General features: G+C 34.2%; 2 non-coding genes across 2 annotated transcripts; both read left to right on the top strand.

Moving 5' to 3' along the window:
* The first annotated feature begins 18664 nt into the window (after positions 1-18664).
* On the top strand, positions 18665-18771 carry LOC121215721 (small nucleolar RNA R71). The gene has a single exon (XR_005911697.1). It is a non-coding gene; the product is annotated as a small nucleolar RNA R71 (small nucleolar RNA).
* A 6011-nt stretch (positions 18772-24782) lies between these two features.
* LOC121215638 (small nucleolar RNA R71) lies at positions 24783-24889 on the top strand. The gene has a single exon (XR_005911613.1). It is a non-coding gene; the product is annotated as a small nucleolar RNA R71 (small nucleolar RNA).
* The last annotated feature ends 374 nt before the right edge of the window (positions 24890-25263 follow it).

Genomic DNA, 25263 nt, shown 5'->3' with positions numbered 1-25263 from the left:
ACGCCTATTCGAGTAACCACTAGGGTTTGGCGTGGTTCTACCTAGGTAGGCTCTTAGGGCTCATTATATGCGATTTGGTTCTAAAGTAAGGGTACCTGAACTGGCAGATTCCTCGATCCTCACCCGTTATAGGCTCATACAGACCGAGTTCAGTTTAGGGGACTACATTTCCCTATGGCCATACGGAGATGAAAATCTCACGAAGACATTGGTACGGATGTATCCGGAAGCGATTCACTATCCCATGCGGAGGTGAAAACCTTACGAAGGCATAGTTTCTCACTCCCACTTAGAAGGGTATAATCGAGCAGTAATGTGATGCAATGTGTAGAAACATATCAAAAATTCAAAGTAGTAAAGCGATTATAAACCAAAATGTTGTAGATCGTAAAAAAAAAGGATGAAATGCAACAAAATGACCGTAAATTTAAACCAAGTTTTCAATTTTCGACGAAAAACAGTAATCAACACGTGGCTTGACTCTCTTATTTTGTGTCCCCAGCGAAATCGCCAAGCTGTCGAAACCATTTTTTTTGTAGAATGGGGTCGACTTTAATTTTGAAAACAAAAACAAACATGAGAGTTGCCACCAATACTTTTTTGAAGAGGTGTGATTGGGTCACCTTGAAAAGTGGATGTTTTTAATAAACGACTTGATTAATTAAAATGACGTCTTTTCGGTCCATGAAATTCAAAAAGACAGGTTTAGGAGTCTATTACATACGAGGAAGGATTAGCAACCTCGTAACGCCCGAAAAATTGGTACCTAGTTGATTAATTAGTTTCTTAGTGTCAAAAATCGAAAACTTTGAAGAGATTTAAAATATGATCCTTTGTTAAAATGCTCGAGAGAGGGGATATCTCACGTTAATCGAGGAAGAGAATTATGCCCCGTAAGTTAAGACACAATGTCTTGGATTCTCGATACGAGAATAAATGCCAAAAATTTACTTATTTAAAAAGATATTCGACTATCTCAGGTTTAGAAAAGAGATCATGTCTCGTAAGTTAGGATACGACCTTTTGCTAATTCCCGAGAACGTTTTAAAAACTTATGTTTGAAAAGATTCTTGTATGTGGATTTATCGAGAAAATCGAAGCCCCGTAACTTAGGGCACGACCTTTTCAAATCTCAAAACATGTAGTTTTACTTATTCTAAAGTCATGATTTATGCATCAAATAAAATTAATCTAATACGAAATGGTAAAAATAAAACACGGTATTATTATACATAACAGAATGATAATGAATACGATGATCTAAACATAAATAATACGAGCAACAACAACAAAAATAAGATAAATAAATAAGAAAAGGACAAATCGATTTTATATAATAACAAGTAAATAAACAAATAGAACTAAAACGCCTTTAAAATGATAATGAACACATAAATAAATAAATATCAAGCACAACAATAATAACAATAAAGGAAATGAATAAAATTATAAAGATATATAAAAATATATGTATGTATGTATATATATATAACAAAGTTTGAAATTTAAAAGGTATAAATGAATAAATAATAATAATATTAATAGTAGAATAGCAAATAATCCAAAGGTAAAATAAAGATATAAATAATAATATATAAGAAGACAAAATATATTAAAAATTTAGATAAGTAAATATAAATAGAAATATAATAATAATTATAATAATACAAAATTAATATAATATAATAGTAATAAATAAGTAAATATAAAAAAATAAAATTTTAATAATAATGAAGCTAATTAATAAAAAAAACGAACATAACAAGAAAAGGACTAATTTAAATTTTAAAACAGAGATTGGGGCAAAATCAGAAATAAAATAAAAGGGATGGATTATTCTGAACACGCGAATAACATGGAGGGACTGAGAGGGTAATTTTCCCCTTTCCTCCAAAACGACATTGTTTGAATAGGGACTAAACTGCAAATGCAACAAAATCACAGGGTAAAATTTTTAAAAAAATTGAAATACTTGATTGAAATATCATTAAAAAGTGGAAGGGTTAAACGTGCAATTAGCCCTTCCGTCAAAAACGCGCGGATCCTCTGGCGGGTCAGGTCACATGAGCGGGTTGAGGGGCTAAACGACGTCGTTTTAAGGCTATTGAAGCCAGCCTTAAACGACGCCGTTTAATCAGCCTATAAAACTGAGAAATTTTTTTTAAACTTCATTTTGCCCAGCTGTTTTAAAAAAATTTTGGAGAGCTCTCCCTTGGCCCTCTTATCCTCTCTGACCTCTTGTCACCGGGCCACCGTGGCAGCCATTGGCCTCCGGCGACGGCGTTGTCGTTCACGGTGGCCGAGAAACCTAAAATGCTCCCCTTGTCCTCCTTTTCTCGAGGAAACCTGATTTGGGGTAAAAAACCAGGGTTTCGATGAAAGTGAGGCCGAAAATGAGAAGACCTTTCGATTTTTCTTTCTTTCAGCAACCGAGGTAAGCCAAACGTTCCCTTCTTTTCTATTTATATATATGTATATACGTATAAAAATGACTCAAAGGAAAGAATAAAATAGAAGTAAAAAAAATCACCTTTTAGGTCTTAGATTCCAGTATTTAGAAATTTGATTGTTTTTTTTTGTTTGAATTTTTCTTGTTCTCTTTTTATTCAACTCTGTTTCGACCTTTATAGCCGATTATACTGCTTTCTGCTGTCTTTGTTTCTGTCTATTTCTTTTTCTTTTTCTTCGTCTTGCAGGGCTAGGCAAGGTCAACGGAGGTGACCTTGCCATTTCGATGCAAGGAGGCCAGGGGAAAGGGTTAGACCTCGGGACGAGGTACCTCTGGCGACACGAGAGGGGGCAGCAGCGCACATGGCTTGGGTTGCTAGGGTTTTTTGAAATGTTTTAGTTTTGGGGCTATTAGGCTTTTGGGAATATAGGCCGTAATGGGTTATTGGGCTGTATTTTATTTTATCTTGTTTTAGATGTATTTTGGGTCTGATTTGTTTTTGTAAATGGACCTTTTTATTTTGTTTATTTTTTGGGTCTCAGGCTCGGGCCAAAATTAGGCTATTACATATAGGAAAGAAAACTATGTAAGCACATGATTCTTAGTAAGTTCGTAAAACATGAAACATAACTTACCATTTCAATATAAAATATTAAGAATAAGCATAATGTAAGTCAACCACAAGCTTGGCACAAACCTAAGCACCATCATCAACACATGTTAGTGTATCCAAACATAATTCAATTGAATTATACATAAGGTAAGCCAGTTGTACATGAACATACTTCGTTTGAATTCATCATTTTCTTTCCATGAATACATGATATAGTCACTTGGACACATACCATTTCTTTCCTTTTTTATACCCGTTGAACCATTTAGAATATCATCGGATACTCAGGAAAGCTCACACGAACTGTGCTTAAACATTTTACATCACTGGTCACATGAGCTGTGAAATGGGCCTGCTCATACGAGCTATGGGTCAGAATGTAGGCTACACGATGTTGCTCACACAAGCTGTGGAGTATTCGCAACAAATGCAGGACGTCAACCATCAACACATGAATACCTTAATGACATGTCATTTTTATCCTATGAATTCCTAATGTTCAACTGAGACTCGATAACCGTCAGAGCATTGTTGGATATTCATCATTCAATTACATGACAACTAACATATAAACATATAATTGAAAGTAAAATTACAATGATATTTATTCATACGAACTTACCTCGACGATTAAAAAATAAAAACGAAGTCGATTAATCTGAGGCATTTTCTTTTCCCTGATCTAAATTCGTATGAGGTCTATCTTGATCTGAATAGACAATTTTAATCCATTTAATACTTCTATTATTCAATTCAGCCCATATTTCTTACTTTTTCACCAAAATTACTATTTTACCCCTAACATTTTAACTTTTCACAATTTAGTTCTTAAGCTTATAAATTGAAATTTAAACATTTTAATCCTCCTTTCATGCTAGCTGAATTCTTTAGGGACCTAAATCAATCTATAAAAACCACCATTTTACAAATTTACCATAAACTTTTATCATTTTTATAAATAAGTCCATAAATGTCATTTTCACCAAAATCACTTTACAAAACTTGTTTATTTATCAACAAGCACTAATAATCTACCATTAAATATCAAGAATCATGTAAGAACATTAATGGAAAAACCTTAAATCTTAAACAATTTTGCAAATTGATCCTCGGGCTAGCTCTATTAAGCTACAACGACCCCAAAAACATAAAAATCATTAAAAACAAGCTAAAAATCACTTTCATGCAATGAAGGAGCTTGACCGAATAGATAATCCCTAGCTATGGCTTTATTATTTCTAACTTTCGGTGGAAAAGGATGATTGAAGATGAACGGAAATTTTTGTTTTGTTTAATTTTAACCTTATTTATTAGTTTACCTTTTAAACCTTTATTATTAACTTAAAATTCACTTAATTTGTGTCCATAAAAGTCCACGAGCTACTTGAATAGTCTAATTACCATCTAAGTCATCTCAATTTTAAGTTTCATAGCTATTTGACACCTTTAGCTGATAGTACTCCACTTTTTCACATTTTACAATTTAATCCTTTTTATGTAATTTAGCATGCAAACATCAAAATTTCTTAACAAAATTTTAATACAACCTTACTAACATCACATAAAAAGTAAAATAGTAAAAATAAAATAATAATTTACTCATCGAATTTATGGTCCCAAAACCACTGTTTCAATTTCACTAAAAATAGGCTATTACAAGGACGATTGGGTGAGTACCAATAGTGAGGGGCAAACCTAATGATGGGGAGTATAGGTGAATCCCTATTGTAAGAAACACCAATTACTGTGCACGTAAGTTTTTTTTGGTTATCTCTGAAAGGACACCTTTGTGGCTATCAATGTTAAAAAAGTGTCTTTATGGCAGTTTCCGTAGGAAAGCCTTTGTGGCGATCTCTGTTCTAAAGAACCTTTGTGGAAATCTTTATTATAAGGATACCTTTGTGGCTATCTCTATTAAAGGAATTCTTGGTGGAAAAATCTACTAATAAGGAACACCTTCGTGACAGAATCTGAAGAATGGTATTCATGATGACATCTGAAGACAACGCCTTTGGGCGGACACCGAGTGAATGGTGAACTCTATATAGTTTAAAAAGATGGATATAAAGGCTAGTGTGTGCCACAGTACGTGGTAAAGTAAAGATACGAGTTAAGGGTAAAAGTAGAAAGTGTATTAAAGTAAATAAGGTATAGCAAATCTTGATATAAGTATTGGGCACAGTCTACCCCGTTCGAATATAATGATAAGACTAGTGAGTATGGAATAAGTTATTAAGTTTGATAATAAGGTAAGTAAGAGGTTAAGGATGACGTATAGTTAAGGTTTAAGTAAGGAGATAGAAAGTAAAGAGATGTTAACTATACTATGCCCAAGAAAGGGGAAAATGGTTCTAGAGAAGAAAAAACGGCTGGCTTAGTAATGTATTGCCAAAGAAGGAATAAAGGTCAAGAAATACCCCAAGGATGTGCAAAATATCATACGCAACATAAAATGAATGAAAAAGTTATTCTAATGTTTAGCTCAGTAAATTCTTATGAACTTACAAAAGTTGTTTCTGTTTCTGGGTCAGTAAAGCAATATACGCCGAGAGACAGTACTAGGGCTACGCCAAGGAAGTGGCACACTGGGTTGTTATGCATACAGAGGAGGTCAAATGGTGTGTTCAAAGTCTATGCTAAAGTTCATTAACTAGTATCCCAAAGTAAATACGTGACGAGCTAAATTCTGGGCATGAGTTAATAAGTAGCAAGGCAATATGTACTCAGTAATCTAAGAGAGATTAAGTAGAAAAAGCCTTCTAAGCATGTTCAAAAATTTAGACGAAACAAATTAGTAGATGGAAGTGAAGATGACTTGAAGAAAAGAGAAAGATGTGATTAAGTTGAGAAAGAAATGGAAGAGAAGCAAAAGAGAATAAATTATTGTCAAAAGAGGCAAGTTTTCATATTAACTTTACTTGTATTTTAATGAATCTAGTTAAATATGGTATGAATGTAATGTATGATATGTGTATTTTAATTGAAATAGTAGAGATAGAAAGTATTTGATGAAGTTTGATTTGTAGAAACACCAGGTTTTCAAGTGAATGAGAGAAATATGATTTGTATTATGATAAGTATTAAGGTAATGAAATAAATATGTTGTCAACATATAAATCTAAATGAATAATTGAATAGTAATCAAAACCATAATGTTTATGTATGTTTAAATGAAAGTTAGTGCAAAGAACCATGGTAAAGAAAATATTTTCACTGAAATAGTTTCTGGACAGAAGCAATAACTTAACTTTGACAATTCACCACAAATTGTAAAAATTTAGTTAGAGGTTGAACCAATTATGAAATTAAAGTATGTTGAGTCTAGTTTATATAAGAAACTATGTAAGCAGTGGAATTTTAAATTATGATATATATTACTTCTAGCGAGACAAGGTAAGAATGACTCCGAGTTCCACTGTTTTTAATTTGAAAAATTATTAAAAATTGTACAAAAATAATTAAGAGATGGATCTTATATGTATGAAAAGCTTAATGAGTCTATTTTCAAGAGAAACAAATGACAACTTTATATAAAATCTATACTAAAAGATAAATGCATTTCAGTGAAAATAGGTAAATTTTGTCTAGTAGTAGAATGAGGAGGGATTTGAAGAAAATTTTGTATTGAATGACATTCTTAAAAATTCTAAATTTTTTATCTCATTGAGCCTAGTTTCAAAAAATAACAAGCTGGTCTAATTCTGATTTATGTAGGCCAAGATATAAATAATTTAGTGACTATTACTCAAGTAGAGAACCTTGTTAAGAGTATATATGCAATTTGTGAAAGAATAACAAATATTACATATAGGCATGTTATACTAAAAGCCAAAGATTCTCCTATATATATATATTAGAGATTTAATATTACATATAGGATTTGAAATGGAGAGAAGAAAGCGGATGAGGAGGAAACTTAATAGAAGAGTTGTAATGCTAAGAAGTTAATATAAAGATGGAATTGTTAATATGCAAGAGGAGTTAAAATGAACTTATGAAGATTATATCGACCTTTAGTGTGATTTTAAGCTTGGAAAGTGACTAGGAAACTACATAAATGAAATAAGGATGTTTAGATATTATTTCAGAAATGTTGATAGCTTGATTTATGGAACCCCTATTTCTAGTTTCGAGACAAGTCAACTTCAAATCCAAAATACTACAGTTCCACGGCCATGTCTAGAGACATATGCACGTTTTTCTCTAGACAGGCAAATTTCAAGCCAAAATTTCTACAATACTAGAGTAATGCCTTGAGGCATATAAATTATTGTCTCGAGACATATAGACTAGTGACTGAAAATTTTTCTCGTTTTGCATTAAAAAAAGGACCTCAGATGACCTCTATTCAAACTCTGAAGGGATAGTATATGTGATGAACTCTAAAGGGATAGTATGTGCGACAAACTCTGTAGGGATTGTACGTATAGTGAACTCTGAAGGAATGGTAAATATAACGAACTCTGAAGAAAAAAGCCCTTGTGTCATATCATGTAACACTTTTGATAAGATAATCTAATGAGTTCTCTTTGTGGTGAGCTTCATATTAGTTGTTGGGGTGAATCTTGCAATATCTTAATATAAGAACAGAGGAATTGGAATGCACTAGAGTCGGTGGAAAATTCAATGAATGGGTTAAATAGACTTGAAGAACAAATCTACGTAAGGGCTATGTCTAGTAAATTGATAAAAGCCTGTATGTCTGTAATTATCAGAAGAAAAGGGTATTCTCCAAAGAGAATCAAATCATATAATAAAAGAATTCATCTTTTATCTATGTATGAAATCATTCATGGATTTTGAAAAAAATGATAGCTTAGGGTATGTATGTAAGAATATCAGTATTTTGTCTGTATGGGTCTCTGGAATTTGTATGGCTAAGGAATCACAAAAGTGCAGAGTAAAGAACGTAAGTATTGTGTTAAAGATGTGACAACCCAAATTAGACCCTGGTCGGAATGTGGTTTCGAGACCACATTATCGAGCCAAAAATTTATTTTCGTGTTTTAATTGCATAAATTGTTGTGTGACAGTGAATATATGAGAAATTAAATGCTTAATATTAGCATTAGGATTGTGAATTCATTCAAAAAGGACCTAGTTGGCGAAGTTAGAAAAGATGATAGATGAATTATAAGGATTAACTAATAATAGGTTGAGGAAGCATGGCTTTGCATGTCAATTTGCCCATAAAATTCATGGTGGCCGGCCAAGGAGTGATGATGCTCCACTCATTCTAATTTAATATGTTTCTTTGGTGAACAAATGATGGGGATAATAATAGAAAAGGGAACAAAAAAAAATGGGTGTCATACTTGCCATCTCCTAGCCGAAAAACCAAGAAAAAGAAGGGGAGAAAAGAACTTGGAAGGAATTCGGCCATTGCTTGTGCCTAGGGGGAGTGTTTGATGTTGTGGCATGAAAAATGAGGGAGTTTGAATGCTTAATAAGGGGGGAAGAAGGAGTGTTCATATTTTCTTTCTTTTGCAATTGTTCTAACTAGAGGAAGAAGAGGAAGCAAGATTCGGCCAAGGTGGTCCTTTAGACCAAGGTATGTTCAATGATATTTTTGGAAGCTTACCCTACCTTTGGGGTGATGAGTCTAGATTCTATCTATTCCATGGTTGGATTTGGGGTTGTTGGAGAGTTAGGATTCGGCTAAGGAGTTTAAAAATAAAAGCTAGTTGATACCTTGATGCTATTAGCATGCTAGTTATATGGATGTGTTAAGTTGCTTGTTATGTTAGCATGAAAGTTGAAAATTGTTAAGCTATTTTGTTGGAGGTGCCGAACTTAGGACTAGGAAGAGAATGAGTATTCGGCTAACATAGTGGAAAGGTGGTGTTGCCGATTGCTAGATTTAGACTAGGGGAGTGGCTATAATGGGCATTAAGATGTGGAACTTAAGAAATGTAGTTATATGTGGACTTAAATGATGTTATAGTTGACATTGTACATGTATACATGCATTTCGGCCATGGTCTTTGCTTGAATTTGAGATTTGTAATGTGATTTTCCTAAATTGTCTATGAATTTTTGGTTGTTGATCCCATGGTAATGGTATATTGAATCCATGAAAATTTAGTAAGGTTGCATTCGGCAACTTGCTTGGAATTAAAAATTGATGTCTAAGCTTAGGTGATTTCGATGATGATATATATATATATTCATAAGTATATTTAGTTGATTCGGCTTTGGTAGTTGCATGAGGTTATTGGCCGAATATACTAACATACATATACATGTGAAATTGGATTGTAAATATTTAGCAAGGTGGTTAAACTAGTTAAATTATTGATTTAGCTCAAGGAGTTAAAGGAGGTGAATCGAGCAAAGACAAAGAAAAGGTTATCGAGTAGCCGAGTTGGAACCGTCTTACCCAACACGAGGTAAGTCATTAAGCATGTAGTTGGTATTATTTCAAATGGTCATAATGTGTATGTATTGATGCTGAATCGAATGAATAAATATACATATATATATGCATTTACGTATGTGATGATGAAATTGTTGAATGAAAGAAAAGAGGTAAGATGTACTGAGTTGTTGATCTCGGCACTAAACGTGCGGGATAACCATTTATGACCATGAGATTGGCGCTAAGTGCGCGGGATTAAATTGTACAGCACTAAGTGTGCGATTCGACTATGTTGCACTAAGTGTGCGAAATGAATATGATGCACTAAGTGTGCGAATTGACCATGCGGCACTAAGTGTGCGAGTCTGACTATGTAGCACTAAGTGTGCGATTTGATTACGTAGCACTAAGTGTGCGAGTTGATTATATAGCACTGAGTGTGCGGGCTCAATATACATTCGTGAATCATTATGGACACTATGTGTGCGACACCATTGAGTCGATCGCGGACAGCGGATCGGGTAAGTGTCTTGAGTACATGGCTAATATGTGCTATGCTTATACTTGGTGTTGAGCTCGGTAAGTTGAACCTATGTGACAACTATACTTGAAGTCACGTACATAAAAATTTATCGTAGGATGGGTGAAAGGCCGTTTTGTTGTTTGATTGTAACGAAAATAAATTGATTTATGAAAATGCTTCAATGTCCTATTGATGAGTATATGGATTGTGAATGCATGAATTGATATGAAATTGAATCGATAGGTTGGAGGAACTATGGCATGGTTCGGTATGGATGGAGTAAATTGTCTCATTCCATTTTGTTTCCTCTTGTGATAATGTTATTGATGTATAGTAGTGCATTGCTTATGACTTACTGAGTTATAAACTCACCCGGTGTTTCCTTGTCACCCATTATAGGTTGCTTGGACTCATCTATTTTTGCGGGGTCGGGCCGTCATCGAAGTCATCACACCGGATAGCAAGTTTTGGTACTTTCTTCTTAGTGTGCTTAGAAGATCATTTTGGCATGTATAAGCTAGTACGTTGTGTTTGAATTATGGCATGTAAACTTTAAGCCATGCGAAAATGGCACGAATGTTCGATTGAGTTGGATCAAGGGTAGGCATGAAATGGACCTAGTTACTTTCGTAACAGATGCTGGCAGCAGCAGTGTCATGAGATTGAAAAATCACTAAAAATAGTAGGAGTGGAATTAATTGATGAATAAATTATGTAATCGAAGCTCGATGAGTCTGCTTTCATGAGGAAGTAACGAAAAGATCATATGGGCAGTATATTAAGAGATAATCAGATTTTTGTGGGACAGGGCCAGAACGGTTTCTGGATTCCCTGCTCCGACTTCAGAAATTCATTATAAATTAACCAGAGATAACTAGGGGTCGTACCATATATGTACAGATTCCTCTCTGAGTCTAGTTTTCATAGAAACAAACGGCATCAGTATTGAAGCCCCGTGCAGGGAGATATCCATGTCGTAATGGGCAAAGGTCAGTGTAGTCGACCCTTGCAACTTGGGAGACTTTGACTAATAAACTGTACTAATTGGCCCAACCAAAAATTCTAGAAAAAAATACATAGATGGGCACATGAGTCTAGTTTCTGGGAAAAATTACGAAACTGATTTTCGAGTTACGAAACTCAAGATATGATTTTTAAAACGACTAGTACACAGATTGGGCAGTGTCTGGAAAATAAATTTTGTAAGGGGTTAAAGCCAGTTAACACCTCGTGTTCGACTCCGGTGTCGGTTTCGGGTTCGGGGTGTTACAAAAGATGTGGAAAGTAAGGCATGATTTCAGGGTTAGGGGTGACATATATGGTATGAGGAATGACATTCTGGGAAGGTATTCACTAGAGACAAGTTGAGAAAAAAAGAACAACGAGATGGCTAATTGAATTGGAAGATGCGAAATACCAAAATGATTTAGGTAAATAGGTGTTTATCTCACTAAGTTCTCATGAACTTACCCCTGTGTTTTATGTTACAGGTATGTTGATTTGGGTCTACACCAGGGCAACGTGAAATAAGTGGCAGGGCAGACTATTATGCATATAGAGAGAGTTAGTGACATAAATGTAGTCAATAGCATTAATTAAGATTTACACTTTAAGATCATTTAATTAAGTTTTGAGATTTTCCTAGAAGTCTTTGTAATTGAAATTCTTGTACGATATGGTAGTTGTTCATTGTATATTCAATTGAAATTTTGGGTTGGGAGATTATTTTAGTTAATTAAGTTGTAATACTTTATGAAACTTAGTTATGAGTATTTAATATAAGTCTGTTGTCGCATGTGAATACGGTAGGCGAATTGTGCAAGTATACACATCAGATTAAGTAATAAAGTGATAAATGAGATTGTCTCCATAGGGATCGGATTAGGTATAGAAATGGTCATCTTAAGATAATGATTATTGTTATTGCAAAACTGAGTCAAGTATGCAGTGATAAAATAAAATAATAAGGGTGAGTGTGAAATGTATACTGACTAATATTGAAAAATGCTAAGGCAAAGAAAGAGTAAAAATGTAATGGCAGTTACGAGAATGATGACATTACTATTAATAAGTAAATGAACATATAAACAACCATGTATTCTATGGCAAAGATTCTATGGAAAAAGATAAGGCTTACGCGATGTTAAGTGGGAAGGTCGGGACTACTAAGAACCTACTTTTTCTGTGAGTAATGCCTTCGCAAAATCATACTTAACCTACTGCTCAAAAGAGTTCTAAAGTTGCCTGCTTCTTTCGAGAGCAAAAACCTCAAGTTACCTTGCCTATGTCTATAGGCCTTTAATATGGTACCCTGCACCATTTCCTTCTACATGAACACTGCTCTATGTCTAGATTCTACTACAAATATCTATCAAGTACTTGCTCATATCATTCAACCATGTTCTAACTAATATAACCTTTCTAAAATTTAGATTAGTTTAAGGGTATGTTGCACAGTCAACTATGTCTAGGGACTGCTCGCATACATTTTAAGAATAAAATAAGTGAATGAAATAGTAAAATAATTCAGATTTATACTAGAGCCATCACAGACAGTCAAAGTTTCATCAAAGTAATCCCAACCTTCCCGACATTTCCACGGCATACGAGTTGGCAATCTGACCACCCTTTTGCCTCGATAAAACTTCACTCCTTTATTTCTTGTTCCTCACCCTGCACCTGCCAATACCACAAGATACAACCCTTCCACAAGCAATTAAAATTACCTAATATTTAAACACAACCCAAGTTCTAATGTAATGCTAAAAATACTAATGAAATGTCCTAAAATGCAACTAGATGTACTTAAGCACGGGCAATTAACTAGGTCCAACTGCTTGAAATATAACTCTTTTAAGGATTTATCACACCCCAAACCTAAGCTATTATTTGTCGTCAAGCAAAATATGCATGCATGCATAAATGCCAACATTTTACCAGTACACCAAACCAACTCATATTGCATGGCTATTCAAAGAACAACAAGTACATCAATTCTCAGCAACCTCTTTTTCCTAAAACTCATTCGAGTGTCTAAGGGTTGCTCAACAAAGGCAGTGCAAAACTTTCTCCCTAAACACAAAATCTCCTATGTACTCATGTATTCTCTCTTTTGGCCTATAGAAACCATCTTCTAATTTAGTTAGTTCATTTATTACCAAAACATAAGTTACTTGCTTTAAGCCCACTCATAATATATTAATCATATTTATGCTCTTCTAATTTAGTTAGTTCATTTATTACCTAAACATAAGTTACTTGCTTTAAGCCCACTCATAATATATTAATCATATTTATGCTCTTTTTAATAGTAGCATTATTAGTACTAAGGAATTTAGCCTGTCACAAAATTCTTTGACTTGACAATCACAGTGGAGCATACATTGAATTGTAGAGTACTCAATCATGTCACAATTTAAACCAAAAGTCACCCATGAGGCTTAAACTTTTGACTAAAACGATGGATGGAACATACAACCACCTCTTTAGCTACTTAGTCCTTTTTGCTATAGCGGAGTGCCCCTAATTTTATTTCCATGAAACACACTCTTGCTTAGACTCACATTTCTAATCAACAGCACAATAGAGCAAACAAAGTGATGCTGACCTACTTGGCAATTTTAAACATTGGAGTGCCTACTGTCCTTTATTTAAATAATGTTGTGGCAATATAAATAATTCTTGGCTTTAAAAATCCCTAAGTTCATTAAAAGGTACTTACTATATCCCTAAAAAAACACTGCCTATAAGACATCATATTTTTAGGAATTAATTTTTAAGCATATTAACCTAAGCTAAATTCACCTAATCCATTGTCACATATTCCAGGTATATCAAAAAATGTAAACTCATCACCGAAAATCATAAGTATAAAATGTCCTTCTTATAGACAAAACAATACTTCGGTGGTTTCAACGCAGTGGCAAAACATCTATATTATATAAAGTGCAACCTAAATGCACAATACACCCCCAAACCTAAGGGATGTGTTATCCTCAATGCATGTGCATGCAACAAAAAATATAACTATGGATAGACAAATGTCATGACAAAATGAAATGAAATGCATGATCATCAAAGAAAAAAACTTATCTGGCTTGGACTAAAATGTAAGTCCTTTATTCAGTTTTTCGTGTGAACTTGCGGGCACTCACCTTGTACCTCATCTTCCTTTTCATGGGGTTTACATCTTCTCTTTCCTTATCGATCTCCATGAGATCATTGATAAACTAACCAATTCCACGATCTTGTATAGTCACAAAGGCTGGAGAAGATAGTGGTACAGGAGTTTTTCCTTTTCTGGTGGCAGGAGTTATAGTAGTAGTAGGGTCATTTTGTCCTTTTCCTTCTTCTTTATCCTTTCCAGGCTCAACGGATACTGAATTCTCAGTTTCCTCAATAGCTTGTCCAACATTAGCATTGGTCTCTTTGTTTAATAAGTCAGCTCCGGTAGTAGTTGGAGCTGGTTCTACTTCAGTCTCTGGATATGGGAGCAAAGTCGTGGAGAAAATAGGAAATTTTGACATTGGATTCGAGAAATTATTTTGTAGAGATTGCTTAACTACCAAATCTCTATCCCTCACATATGACCAATATTAAGCCTGCTACTCTTTAGCCTGGACCAACTGTTCTGCTAGTTGATACTGCTAACTTCCAAACAGGGACATCCTTTCCTCTAGTTGCTTTAGGGAATTCAATATTTTCTAGTCAAATGAGCCAATAGTGACTGAAGGTGTTGCTATGGGAACACGCATGGTAGTAGAAGCCTGACTCTGTTAAGTTGTTGAGGCAGTATCAATGCCTTGAAGCTGCACAAAAGTTGCCCTTGTTAGTCCACCCTTATTAGGGGTAATTTCCTCAGCATCAGTAAGAGGAACATTAGTAGTATTGCATAATGCAGTAATGAGAGAAGGAAAATTTAAACTTCCAACATTCTTCTCAGGAAATAGAATGCAACAAAAACACCATTTCCTTGGAACGGTGGCATTTTGTGTGGAAGGCATAAGTCAACTTTTCAGGAAATGATAGCACACTTTCCCAATCAGTTTAGCAAAGCCCTTTCAATAGTGAAGCATTCCTGACTAAGGACAATCTATTTTATGCCTGAAACACATAAATCCTTCAAAACTTATGTCAAACCCTCAGTTTTGACATTATCCGAAAACTCGGTATGTTCATCTTGTACCTTTCTATGGCCAAACTGCATATTTATACGATCCTCATCAAACGGTACAGAAGTTCCCTGCACATAGATGAAAGGAGAATCAGGCGAGTTCCCAGCACAAAAAATGCCCTACCTATGCTGCTCTACTATCAATGATACAAACTCATCATATCCCATGTGGGGTTTGACCTTAAACAAGAATCCCTACTCAAAACAAATGGGACACTTTAGAATATTATTTGAGTACCTTATGGCCGCAGCAGATTTGAAGAATGTCTTTGGTTGGGAAGCATCGGTGCGTGATGATTCAGTGGTTTTAGAAGCATTCTTGATGTGAACCATTAAGAAAGAATAAAGAGAAATCTTTGAGAGATGTAGTGTAAAGAAAATGGAGTAAAGGTTGAAGATAAAGAAACTGTAAAGGTGGGAGCTTTATGAGAAACGTCAAACGTTAACAGTTGGGGAGAGGGAAATAAGGGGGTTAATGATGATAATTTTAGGGAAGATGAAACATGCTTGGGAAGTTTATGACGTGGCAAGAAGAAAAGAAAGAAATTTTCGGGGAGAAAAGATAAAAAGACCTAGCCCTACAATATAGGTTGTCTTCCTAAGGCTCCCCAAAAAAATTATTAGGTGAATCTGCTCAAGAAATCTCTCATTTGGACTTTTCTACTCGGCCAACCCTTGATAATTTAACACCTCATCACCTAGTTTGTCACGACATAATGCTTTTCTATAATGCTACAGCAATTTTCCTCCCTGTACACACTAATATGTTTGGTCTTTTATCTTGCCGTTGAAAAATTGCACTACTGTATAAAAATCATAAATGAAATGACATGAAATAAAAATTTCGCACATAACCAACGACAGAAATAACTAAAAAAATGAATTTAAAGTAAAGCAAATAAATAAAAAATAAAAAATTGCTAACTCAAGCATTTCAAAGGTCGATGCTTTCTTTATCACGCTCCAAATTGGCACCCCAGTAGTGCTTCAAGTGTTGTTTATTAACTTTGAATGTAACACTCATTTTCATATCTTTGATAACAACAACTCGGTGTGAGAATACTTGAACTACTTCAAAAGGACCTGACCAGCTAGATTTCAATTTACCATGGAACAATTTGAGTCTAGAATTAAAGAGTAATATATGCTATCCTCGTTTAAATTATCTTAGCATAATTCTGTTATCATGCCATCGCTTGGTCTTTTCCTTTTATAGTTTAGCATTTTCATATGCTTGTGCCTGAAACTCTTCTATTTTTTTCAACTCTAACAACATTTTATTGCCAGTAGCAACCCAGTCCATGTTCAGCTTCTTGATAGCCCAAAATGTTTTATGCTCAAGCTCAATAGGTAAGTGACATGGCTTCCCATGAAAAAGTTTAAAAGACAACATCCCTAATGGTGTTTTAAACATAGTCTGATAGGCCCACAAAGTTTCATCCAATCTGGTGGATCAATCTTTATGAGATGGATTCACCACTTTCTCCAAAATTTGTTTAATTTCTCTATTAGAAATCTCAGCTTCTCCACTTATCCGGGGATGATATGCCATAGCAATCTTATGATTCATTTCATACCTACGCAAGACATTGGCCACCAGTTTACAAGAAAAATGGGAACCTTCACCGCTGATAATGGCTATAGGTGTACAAAATCTTGTAAAGCTATTCTTATGTAGGAACTTCAGCATTGACTTAGTGTCATTAGTAGCTAGGGCTACCACTTCTACCCATTTGGAAACGTAATCTACCGCCAAAATATAATGTTTATTCCCCATACATAAAATAACTCAACCTCCAGTATACTTTGTAACGGCATTTCACGTCTCCTAGATACATTCCCCATTCTCTGACAACAGTCACATGATTGACAAAATTCATGAGCATCTTTGAATAGATTTGGCCAATAGAATCCTGACTGAAGTACTTTAGCAGCGGTTCTCATTCCTCTAAAATGTACTTCGTAAGGATCTGAATGACAATGGTACAAAATATTATGTATTTCATCATTAGGGACACACTTTCAATTGATTTGATCAGCACAAAGTTTAAATAAAAAAGGTTCAACGCAATAATAGTGCTTAGCATCATGAAGAAATTTTCGCCTTTTGTGGGTGTTTAAATTAGGCGGCACCACACCACTTACCAAGAAATTCACTATGTCAACATACCTAGGTAAAGCCTTTGCAACTAACAATTGTTCATTTGGAAAATCTTCTTTAATAAAGTCATCACTGGCATTTTCATACCCGATTCTAACCTTGACAAATGACTAGCCACTTTGTTTTCAATCTCGACTTGACATCTTTCTTATGCACCAAGTACTTAATAGTTGAGTGATCTATATAAACTGTGACCTTGGTACCCACTAAAGAAAGATAGAATTTATCAAACATGAACACCACTGTTGTTCATCCGTCAGGGTTCTACTAGCATAATATATTGTGCATAGTTATTTGCTCTCCTCTGCCCCAACACTAGTCTCATGGCATAGTCGCTAGCATCATACATGAGTTCAAACGGTAATGTTCATTCTAGAGCTACTACAATTGGTGCTACTACCAGTCTTTTCTTTAATTCCTCAAAAGAAACCAGGTAGTGTTCATCAAAATCAAAGGATTTGTTTTGCTCCAGCAATGTGCACAAGGGTCTAGATATCTTCCAAAAATCCTTAATGAATCTTCTATAAAAATTTGCATGACCTAGAAAATTTCTAACACCCTTGACACTAGTGGGAGGTGGAATTTTTATATTACTTCAATTCTTGCTCTATCTACTTCAATTCTTCGTTGTGATGTCCTATGCCTTAAGATAATTCCTTCACAAACCATGAAGTGATATTTTTCCCACTTTAAGACAAGCAAGCCCATTTGGTTTTCTAGGTTTTTTAATGTGGCTTCATTGTTTTGGATCCAAGCATCATTTTGGGCTATATATGCCGTCAACATGTTTTCTAAGCCATTGGAAGTTTCAGCTTGAGGTTGCTTCTAAACTTGTTTGGTAAAAATAGATGGGTGGGTCGGTCTAGGTTGGGCATAAGTGTTACTGGTTCCAACTCCTTGGTTACTCTAGGAACAATTAGGGTGGTTTAGCCAATATAGGTTATAAAAATTAGATTGCAGTCCTTGCCTTCCTCGATTATGGTTCAGATTACCCATGTAATACACGGATTTTGGGTTTGATGGACATTCTTTTAACAAATGTACTTTCCCACAATAAACATAGGCTATATTTTCAAAGTTATGAGGTGGCTGAGCTTCAAAACTATTAAACCCATTAGTGGTAAAATTTTTAAGCATTGAAGAAATCGAAGATACCTGATATGCGAGTGAAGTGAGTGCATTCACTTCATGTATTCCAGTGACTCGTCTTCCTGCTACTTCTTGATTGGTTGGCCATTGATAATTGTTACTGGCAATTCTCTCAATGATATCATAAGCCTCGTTATAAGACTCAGAAAGGAGAGCACCATTCGCAGAAACGTCCACTACCATCCTCGTATGAGCATTGAGACCATTATAGAATGCCTCAAGTTTGATGCAATGAGGGATTCCATGATGAGGTCACTTCCGTAATAATTCGTTGTACCTTTCCTATGCCTCATACAAGGACTCATCATCCATTTTTTGGAAAGCAGTGATCTCGTTCCTCAACTTAGCATTTTTGCTAGGTGAGAAATACTTCATGAGGAATCTTTCTGCTAACTCTTGCCATGTGGAAATGAAAGTTAGTGGCAATGAGTTTAACCAGGCTCGAGCTCTGTCCCTTAGCGAATATGGGAACAACTTTAATCATAGCGCATCTTCGAGTACTCAGGCTAACTTGAAAGAATCACTCACCTCCATGAACAGTCTTAAGTGAAAATGAGGATATTTGGTATGTATTCCACTGAATTGGCCAACTGCCTGAAGCATCTAGAACATGACTGGCTTCAGCTCGAATTGTTGTGCCTCAATTTCGGGTCTCCTAATACCTGGATTAAGATATCGAAACACTAGCATGCATAATGTCTTAGAGCTCTATCCCTATAATTAGCAATAACGATATGATTATGAGCAGGGTTTGCTCCGTTTCCTTGATACAGATTTTTGAAGTTCATCTCTTCGGTCCTTCTCTAAATTGACTGTCTTCTTCGCTGTCAAATTTTTTTTCAATCTCAGGGTCTATAGGGAGTAAATTGATGATTCAATCAATAGTCTTAAACAGCTGAAACAAACACAAAAAAATTAATTAAGTTAAAAAGTAAATAGAAAAATAAACCAAAATGCAAAATTGACAAATAATGACTTTTAAAACAGTCCCTGGCAAAGGTGCCAAAAACTTGGAAGGGTAGAAATCTGCAAGTGTACACAATCGCAACAAGTAATAAAGTGACAATTAAATGTCAAGTTATCGTACCCGCAGGGACTGTAAAAGGAATTATTTATGAATGCAATTAAAAACACTTTGGTGAAGAAAAATATTTTGATTTGAAGAGGTGATTAAAAACTAAGATTTTTAACTAAGTAAAATAAATAAAGAGGAAATAATCCAATGCATGATTTCAAAAGATTATTTTAATCAAGATGACATAATTGTGTTAGATTAATTACATTTCTTAACTAAGAATTACTAAACTCATGTTCATGTTGTTACAAATAAATTCACGGCAACTTGGTAATTTGCTAACTTATGAACATACTCACCTACCAAAATCCATTTATCTCCTGACTATATCTCTATGTCAATTCAATCGATTAAACAAATTTTAATAAGCAAAGGTTTTAATGCACATACATACTTATGAAATTAAAAATAATCTCTTGTACATATCTCTATGCCAATTCAAACAATTAATTCAATCTCATAAGCCCATAAAAGATTACGTGAGATAACAATGTATTCCTAGCTTGAAATAGTTTAATCACAATAATCTTGCAAGTTATGCAAGCCTAATGTATCGTTAGATACCATTGCTAATTTAACCCTTAGCTACCTTAGATGATTAAACATGCACTGGTTAAGTATCATGTCGATTAATGACAATTTCAATCCGTTTAAATAATTAATTCATTAGTGACCTTACAATTGTAATGCAAGAATAACTTAGTCATGGTTTTACTTAAGCAAACATCTTACCCAGGCTTATAACCACACAAACACAATTTTAATAAATTAAATAGACAAAATGCAATCAACCTAAAACGAATTAAATTTAACTCATATTAATTAAATTAAACATATCATGATCACATTTATTCATAGACATTTTCATAACAACAATAATAAAATTAAAAGGATAAGGAACAAGAATCAAACCTGGTGTTTCTCCAAGGCTTGACTAGTTTGCTTTACTCCTCCTTCTCCGCTTGTTCTTGTTGAACCGAGACTTCCACGAACACTTGAATGCTGCTATAAATGGTGGTTGAAGGACTATTTTTCAAGAGGTCAAATCGGAAAGGGAATGGGGAAGAAAATGAAGAACAACGAAAGGGGATTGAATAGAGAAAGTGAGAGAGAAGTGAAAGAATGAGAGGTTTTTGAGATGTGTTTCAAATGAGTAGACAAGGTGGTTTTTTAGGTTGAGTAGGCAACTAAAAATAGAAAAAGTCAGCCACCATAGAGTCTACCTATGGCCGGCCACAAATAGGGGCAAATCTAGGAAGGCATGATAAGTGGACGGGTTTAGGTCATTTGGTTCAGTTTTCTCGATTCAGCTCAACTGGGTTTCTTTTCATAATTAATTAATAATAATTATTAACCCAAAATAAATTGGATTAAAATTAAAATTAATTATATTATGAATTAATATTCATAATTTGGACCATCTTCGGCTGAAAAATTAATTCACCTTGATGCTTCAAAAATCGCTTCATAGTTTTGCACTTCTAGCAGTATCTACCGAGCCAATTTTTTCCCTTTATGCAAATCTGTCGAAAATGATCAAAATTAATCAAATTTTATTATAAAATTAATTAAAATTCAACATGTTAATAATTTAAGTGCAATTTAATTATTTTATAATTATTATATATTTTTTGACAAGAATTATTACGAATTTGCTTGAATTTGAGTTTAAAAGGGCATGAAAAGTGTGTATATTTTCGTGTTTCCACACCCCTAAACTTAATTCATTACTCGTCCCGAGTAATGCACAAATTGAAAAGAATTTCTCGGAAACACATTTGAAAAATTCCTTTAGAACAACATTCTTCCCAAAATTTTGAATTTAGTATACTTATGCTAAAGAACAAGAATTTTGAGATTTATGCTTCTTCAGTATACATATCGTTCAAATTAATCTAAATTATTATTATGATAGCAAAAATAGACTAAATCCTTACTCAATAAAGACATGTTAAATCCTTACCAATATGATTTTATTCCCTTATTTAAGATTAAATTGCAATCATCAAATTTAATTTATGCCTTCATATGTTGAGCATAGCAAGATAACATAAACCAACCAACATCGCATCGTCAACCAACATTCAACTAACATTAGACACAAGTTTACCTATACATGCCATTATAACCTTGGCCAAAACATCAAAAAAACTATCGATATAATTTCTGGATATTGTGATAGATCTCCAACAAACTTCCAAACTGATCGAGCTTTCGTTTATCTATAAAACATAGGAAAGAAAACTACATAAGCACATAATTCTTAGTAAGTTTGTAAAACATGAAATATAACTTACCATTTCATTATTTAACAATAAGATTAACCATAGTATAGTCCAACCATAAGCTTGGCACAAGCCTAAGCATCATCAACAACACATGTTAGATCATTCAAATATAATTAACTTGAATTAACATAAGGTAAGCTAGTTGTACATGAACATGCTTTCTTTGAATGCATCATTTTGATAAACATAACATACTTTCATTAAAACTTTCCATTTTAATCATTTTCATAATTTCATGACATAGTTCATTTGAACACTTATCGTTCCTTTCTTTTTCATGCCAATTGAAGCATTTAGAATAACATCAGATACGCGAGAAAGCTTACACGAAGTGTGCTAAACATATAATCGTAGCCTTTCCTTTTCCTTTACATCATTGCTTACATGAGATGTGAAATAGGTCTGCTCACACGAGCTATGGGTCAAAATTTAAGCTACACGATGTTGCTCACATGAGCTGTGGAGTATCCACAACAAATACATAACCTCATCCATCGGTAGGACATTCAAGACCAGCACCCGAAGCATGAAAACCCTAATGACATGTCATTTTTATCCTACAAATTCCTAAGGTTCAAATGGGGCTCGATAATCATCACGACATCGTTGGATATACATCTTTTGGTTTCATGGCAAATAACACATTAACATATAGATCATTATAACAATAAAATGATATTTAATCATATGAACTTACCTCGATAACAAAGACGTAGAAACGGAGTCGACTAATCCGAAGCTTTAAGCTTTTACCCGATCTAAATCCATACGAGGTCTATCTTGATCTAAATATATAAATTCAATCCATTTAATACTTCTATTATTAAATTCAGGTCCATATTTCATATTTTGGAAAATTACTATTTTTCCCTTAACATTTTAACTTTTTACAAATTAGTCCTAAAGCTCATTAATTGAAATCTAATCATTTTCATCCCTATCTCCATGCTAGCCAAATTTATTATGAACCTATATCAATCCATACGATTCATTATTTCATAAATTTACCTTAAACTTTTACTACAATTACAAATAAGTCCCTAAATGACATTTTCATCAAAAATCACTTTACAAAACTTGTTTATTTATCAACAAGGGCTCATAATCTTTCATAAAACATCAAGAATCATGCAAGAACATTCATGGAAAAACCTTAAATCTTTAACAGTTAAAAATGGGGCTGAAAATCATACCATGCAAGCAAAGAAGCCTAGCCGGAACCTTCAACCTTCAAAAATGGTGTTTTCTAACCCTATTTTCGGTGGAAAGAAACAAATGTTGAAGATGATAAAATTTTTATTTTACTTTTCTATTACATATTTGTTAAATTACTTAATTAACCTTTATTATTAACTTTAGAAACACTTAATTTTATGTCCATAAAATTCCATTAACATTATAAATAGTCTAATTTCTATTTAAGTCACTCACATTTAAGTTTCATAGCTATTTAACACCTTTAGGTACTAGAACTCCACTTTTGCACATTTTACGATTTAGTCCTTCTCACATAATTAAACATGCAAACTTTAAAATTTTTTAACAAAATTTTTATACGACCTTTTTAATATTTCATAAACATTAAAATAATAATTTACTCATTTTATTTGTGGTCTCAAAACCACTATTTCAATTTCTCTAAAAACGGGTTGTTATAATAGTAGGCCTTGCTTTCCCAATTCTTAGCTTCCTAAAAATAGACATAGGCTTTAGATTTATACTCGCTCCAAAATCACGTAATTCCTTACCAACATAATGATTTCCAATTGAACAGGAGATAGTGAAACTCCCTTGATCCTTCAACTTCGGAGGTAGTTTATTCATCGACATTGCTATGCACTCTTCAGTAAGAGCAACAGTCACAAACTCTCCCAATTTCACATAATTGGGCATCTACTCCAAAGCTTCCACTAATGATATGTTGATGTGGAGTTTCTTCAAAACATCTAAACACCTTTTAAACTAAATATCTTGTTTAGAATTCTGGAACCGCTGAGGAAAAGGTAAAGGTGGTCGTCCTGTAGGTTGCTGATATTGTTTTGCTATGGCATTTTTGTTGGCAACATGATCTAATTCTTTCACAATATTTCTCTGTGTACCCTTTTCAGGTGTTTTCTGTCATTTAGTAGGTTCTGAGATATTTTCCTGAGTGCGATTGGATTTGTCTTTCTCTACCGTGGCATCATGAATAACTTCATCCAACTGAGTCCCACTTCTAAGAGTGATGGTCTTGCACTGCTCTTTCCATTGGGTTCTCAAATTTTCAGTATCACTTGATAATTCTCATTGTGGCCGTGAATTTAAAGCATTCACTATTTGCCCCACTTGATTTTCAAAAGCTCAAACAGACGCAACTTGACTCTGAATCACAATAACATTTTTGCCCATATACTCCTTCAACAAAGATTTAATAGAATTCAAATATGATACCAAACCTTGTAAAGCATTTTTCCTCGGGATAGGATGATTAAATCCGAGTGGTGCATTGTGGATATTTTATCTTGCAACATTGTGTGACCTCCTCGTACCTTGATTATTCTAACGAAAATTTAGATGCTACTTCCACCCCAGATTGTAAGTGTAGGACTAGGGATTATTATTTCGGTTAAAATTACCCATGTAGTATACCTATTCTAGGTTTGATGGGCATTCATCAAACACATTATCTTCTCCATAATAAACGCATGACAATTCGGCTGAGTTCATCTCCTGAGCTACAGTAGGCTTCTTTATTATTTTGATCATATTAGCTAAAGAATACACCTGGGCTATCAACGAAGTAATTGCGTCGAGATCCATGGTACCAGCAGCTCTCTTGTACGTTCCACTCTTATGGTAGGGTACTGATAGTCATTGTTGACAATATTTTCCAAAATCACATATGCTTCGTTGTAAGATTTATCAACAATGTACCATTGGCAGATGCATCAATTACCATTCTTGTATGTGCATTAAACCCATTATAGAATATTTCTATTTGATTCCACTACTGAAATCCATGCATCAGACATTTTCAAATTAAATCTTTAAATCATTCCCAAGCTTCATATAATGTTTCATCCTCTGACTGCCGAAAAAATGTGATGTCATTTCTAAGCTTGGAATTCATGTTTTGTGGATTATATTGTGGCAAAAACCTCTTGCAAAGATCATTTCATGATGTCACAGTCTTCAACAACAATCCATTTAGCCATGCTCTCGCACTATCTCTTAAAGAATATGGAAATAGTTTAAGTCTCAGAGCATCATCAAGCACACCCTGTTGCCTAAACGAGTCACAAACCTCTAGAAAAATTCGTAAATGCAATTTTGGATCTTCAGTGGGCAGCCCACCAAACTCTTCTACTATTTGCAACATCTGAAGCATTGCCGGTTTCAACTAAAATTGCTAAGCTTGTATTTTTCATCTGACTATCCCTAGATTTAAATCATCCAAAATTGGAACAACATGCTCTCTAATGGGTCTGTCTCGGT

This window comes from Gossypium hirsutum, chromosome D03 (assembly GCF_007990345.1).
Source record: "Gossypium hirsutum isolate 1008001.06 chromosome D03, Gossypium_hirsutum_v2.1, whole genome shotgun sequence".
Lineage (NCBI taxonomy): Eukaryota > Viridiplantae > Streptophyta > Magnoliopsida > Malvales > Malvaceae > Gossypium > Gossypium hirsutum.
This window is presented reverse-complemented; position numbering and strand designations above follow the sequence as displayed.